Raw genomic sequence first — 5,061 nt, 5'->3', positions numbered from 1 at the left:
AGGTTGAATATCCATGTTGAATGTTTTCCATCATTATCTGTTGAAAATAGGGTTAGGGTTAAGGCTATTGTTGTCAGCTCATGGTGCCTTGGGTTATGCCTGTCATAATAATATAAATCACACAAACTGTTGTCACACAATGGTGTGTTTATCAAAGAGCTTATCTACAATAGCCTACTGCTTGCATACACTCTTATAAGTAGACTCATGAGTGATTTTATTTTATTCTGAGTGATTCTCATTTTGCAATTGTTTATATAATATGTTCTCTTCTGTGTAGATCCAATCCTTCGATCTCCTAATCTCTCCATCTGGTGTGGAGAATTTGATTAGTGGGATTCCTCAAGAGGAAGAACTGCAGACTTCAGGTGGGGGTTTCATTTAACATAATGGTTAAATAAACAATAATGAACTGTAACTATGTTTCTTAGCAGGTGCTAAGGTTATGAGTTGGGTCTCTTTGATTCTTTCCTGCTTTCTTCACTGTCCTCTGGTCATAGAGATGCTGAAGGGCAGAGCGCTTAGACCCCAAGGCGGTTACCCTCGGCACAACTTTGGGGTTTCACATAATGATATCTGGGTGGTTTTCTATCAGCTGACATGAAAAGCATTCTCTGACCGGGTCAGCCTGTGACTGAGCACTTGGTGTTCAGATAAAACTTGTATTCTCACCATGTGACATTGGTGTAAAATCACTCCTCTGTGTTTGTATAGGTGCACAACACATGCAGTTTGACTCAGCCTGGGCCCTGACCAGAATCCCCTCAGCTACCTTCCTGCCAACAGGCACTGTGCCCATCTTCTGCCTACATGGACATCCGGGAACAGGTTAGCACCTTTTTACCCACGAGTAACAGAGCAACATAAGTTTAGTTGGGAATTAACTGTCCAATTGAACTATCAGGGCGACATATGAAAATATGCTTTAGAGGAATGTCTGGTGCTGTATGCAGTTTGGAACCCAGGATGTAAGGTGATGAGACCTTTATTACACTAGAGGTGTATATATGGAGCTGACTAATTTGTTTGCTGATTCCATGATGACACATTGGGTGCGTTTACATGCACAATATTTATTCATTCAGAATGAACTCATTCCGAATAGAAATGTATACCCAACTGTTTACATGGCACCTGAATAAAAGTATTCCTGTTCCTCAATCGTTTACATGAGCAAAGCATTCATTCGGAATAGAACTCTGGTCATGCGCAGAGTGCTTCGGGCCAGGTTGGGGACGGGGGGAGGGGGCGGGGGTGTTTGACAGGTAAACATATGTATTATTTACCTCTGGCAGCCTTGGTAATGAATAATAACAATTTTGGCTACACGTACATGGATCTTTTTCTAAACGCACATTTTTGTGTGCGTTTGGGCCTTTCAGCCACACGCAAACGGTGTTTTTGGCCGCTAAAACGGATATTTTTGTAAACGGATAAATAAGTGAAGGTTTTCCAAAACATGCGTTTCAGTGGATCTGTGTGGACATGTAATCCGGAGGTTTTGAGAAACGATGACGTCATCGCGCATTCGCACATGGTCATTATAATAATACATAGTACAATAATACATAAACCGGACCGCTCATGGTCATTATAATAATAAATGAAGAGAGAGAGAGAGCAACACTTACAGTCTATGAAACAAGGCACGCTCATTTATGGCTAAATAATGTCATACTTAATAATAAGACAGTGGTGGGAAAAGTAGCTCATTCACTGTGTGACGAAAACCCTCTTTCTCTGCGCCAAGTAGAACACACGGCGCGCACACAGATTGAATGTGGGGTCTGTCGTCCTAAAACACAATCGCCCCGGTGCCGAGAGTCCCTGCTTTATAGTGGTGTTCGATGTTTTTACATTGCCAACTCTCACATGTACATAAACGTTCAGATTTCAAATATAAAGTGCTTACCCCTGAGCCACGGATGTTACAAGGCGATCCGGACCGCGATAAGTACCCGTATCTCCCGTATTGTTCAATAAAAAGCATTTTAATCCGATCGTCGGCCATTTTCTCCAAATTTTCTCTGATGCTTTCAACCATGCGACACCAATGGTTGGAAGGTGTATTGCACTCTGATACATTACCAAAATAAAAGAACAGAAAAAGAAAATGGCTGGCGATGGGATTAAAATGCTTTTTATTGAACAATACGCCAGATACGGGTACTTATCACGGTCCGGATTGCCTTGTAACATCCATGGCTCAGGGGTAAGCACTTTATATTTGAAATCTGAACGTTTATGTACATGTGAGAGTTGGCAATGTAAAAAAAAAACGAACACCACTATAAACCAGAGACTCGACAGCGTCATGTGAACCATGGCTACTGTTTGCGCTGCAGCTGAGCCCTAATAATGTTGTTTTCGTTTATGTTCACGTATGCTGTTCACGTATGCTATTAAAATAATGCAGCTATTGCAGTATTGGGCCTTAACATGTGATTACAAATGTATTTGTATTTGGCCCCTCATATATATAATTATAACATCAATGTAAATATAAAATCTGATATAAAATTGAAACATGCAGCTGATCGATGCGTTTCTGCGTCTACGTGTGGACAGGGATTTTTGTTTATCTTTGTCATGTGGCCAGGGATTCTTTTTAAAAACGGAGGACTAAAATATCCGTTTAGTAAAAGATCCATGTACGTGTAGCCAAGGCCTTAAGTCACGGCTGCCAGAGAGAAATAATAACAAGCCACAGCTCACACTCAATCAAAGCTGCCAGCTATATAGGTAAATGAGGAAGAAGAGAAGAGAGACAATAAAACAAGTTAAGAGAGAGAAGGTAGAGAGAAGGTTTGATAATGGAAGCACACCGCATCCTGGCTACGGCCATTGGTCTGCTATTGATGAGTTTAATGCAGCAAAATCAGCTCCTGTTATATTTGCTGCTGACCCGGAGGAGGAGCCGGTCGGCGGAGAACTACGCGCGTCTGCGACTTGGGCTTGGAGCGCCAGACTCCACATGGCTTGCGCCTCTCCCCCCCCCAACCAGAAGCACCGCGCTAGCCAATGACACATGCGCAAAAGAACAAATGTATACCAGTCTGATACCAGTGCGTTTACATGGGCAATGTAGCCCGATTCTATCGGTATATACCAGCCCTTCAAACCCGAATGAAATTTCATTCGGATCAGACCGGTATGGCCATACCGATGCGTTTACATGAGCAATTCTATTCTGAATGAGCATTCATTCCGAATTGAAGTGGAATAAACCTGTCCATGTAAACGCAGCCATTGAGGTTAGACATTCCATAATTGGGCATAGCTGCATTGGGAACTCCTTATATCAGGGGTCTTCAACCTTTTCAGGCCAAGGACCCCCTAACTGAGAAAAAGATGAAGAAGGGACCCCCACTATATATTACATAAAATTGTGTTGCAGATTAAAGCTTTTCATAGATGTTGGATTCATGTTAATGTGTATTGTCAGACATTTTACGACTTAAACCGTCAATACTTAGTAAACTTTCACTCTGTACTTGGTCTGCTCTTTTTCCCCTCTTCGCGCTGCGAGGCGTTGTGAGCTTGTAGATCGGCCATTTTTGGCTAAAGTTGTCCTTAGAATAGGGATGCTATTGTTCAAGTGGTTAGTATAAAGAAACAATGATCTTATCACAGAGATTTGGTGGACCAACTCTGAAGCAACTCTGAAGACTCCCTATGGGTCCCGGACCCCCTGTTGAAGACCCCTGCCCTGTTATGGCTGACTCATGGTGACATGAGCGTGGCATGGGGCATCTCCTGTAAGCCAATTTTAATATATAGGTAATTGTCTGATCACAGTTATGAGAAAAAGCGTTCATCTGTATACATTTATCTATTGAAGAATAGTGAAAATAGCAGATCTACAAGCTCGCAACATCTCGCAAAGTGATGTGTTGTGAACATGTAGATCGGCTACTCTCACTATTTTTCAACATTTTTAAATGCCGGGCCTGTTCCGGCCATAGTACATAATGGTATTATTGGCCCCGGTCATTGTCAGTCATGTCAGTCATTTCTTTTTTTGTTTACAAAGCCTAAAAGTCGGAACCGAAATGTAATTCGTCCAATGTTTAATGACAAAACAGTTACATTGTTGATCATAATTATTTGTATGACAATTAACCAAATGTTTTCCTAATTTACACACTGTTTCAAATGTATTTAGTCACTGTAGTTTGTTCTGTGGTTTGCTGTGTTGTAGGCTTATGCTGAGTTTAACATGATCACCACCACACACCTAGAGACAGACTTCTTTGATGCTCTGGATCGCTATACACTACAATTGGTCACTATCTTCAAGTCCAAGAAAGGTGCCATTAGAGAGAAATTATCCGGAATTGTGCAGCAAATTGATGGGTAAGTCTACAACATGTTTCTTATATTTGTATTTATCATGACTAAGTTTATATACAACCTATTACCCCAAATAGTACTTCTGCTTCCCGGCTGTATTACAGAGTGTTAAAGTATTGCTAACTATTGATCGTTGTTGATAACTAAATGCTGTGGATTGTACTATTTTTAAATCACATCTCCAATCAGCAACTGTTCATCAAACATAAACTGTTCACAAAATGTAAGGAAACTTGAATTTGGGCCATTATATCTCCCCTTTACTAATACCAATCAGTAAAGTGTTACATATCATTTTTATCGGTGATTAGTCACCTTTACAACGAGGTACAGCTTGTAAGCATCGGGCATTCATGGAATGAGCAACACAGGCAAACGTGTGGGTAGCGCCGAGCAAAAATGTGCCAAAATCACCCAATATGCTTTTGCTGGTAATCGCTCTTGTTTTGAGCGACCTGCCAGCACACACCTGCTGAGAGGTGGGTTCTGCAACTTTGCGTTCTGCAACATGGGTTCTGCAACTTTGTTGAGTTTGTGTATGCTCCAAGCAGCAACACTGCCCCCATGGAAAGATGCCACGTTTGTCCATTCAGGATAAGGCCTGTGCAATAGGGCAAGTGAAGCTGGTGTTCCGTTACGCAGATTACGCATTATTTGATGTCAGCCCTGGTAGTATTTGCAGGCCGGTGTGTGCCAGTCAAAGGTGTG

The 5,061-nt window shown here is 41.7% G+C and overlaps 1 long non-coding RNA gene across 1 annotated transcript; it reads left to right on the top strand.

Annotated features, from left to right (window-relative positions):
- Positions 1–296: 296 nt before the first annotated feature.
- On the top strand, positions 297–4,334 carry LOC311034910. The gene is made up of 3 exons (XR_014599647.1): positions 297–368; positions 715–828; positions 4,202–4,334. It is a non-coding gene; the product is annotated as an uncharacterized lncRNA (long non-coding RNA).
- Positions 4,335–5,061: the final 727 nt, after the last annotated feature.

Source organism: Gymnoscopelus microlampas (assembly GCF_963454915.1).
Source record: "Gymnoscopelus microlampas genome assembly, chromosome: 19".
Taxonomy (NCBI): domain Eukaryota; kingdom Metazoa; phylum Chordata; class Actinopteri; order Myctophiformes; family Myctophidae; genus Gymnoscopelus; species Gymnoscopelus microlampas.
The sequence above is the reverse complement of the archived record's forward strand: the minus strand, read 5'-3'. Positions and strand labels throughout refer to the sequence as shown.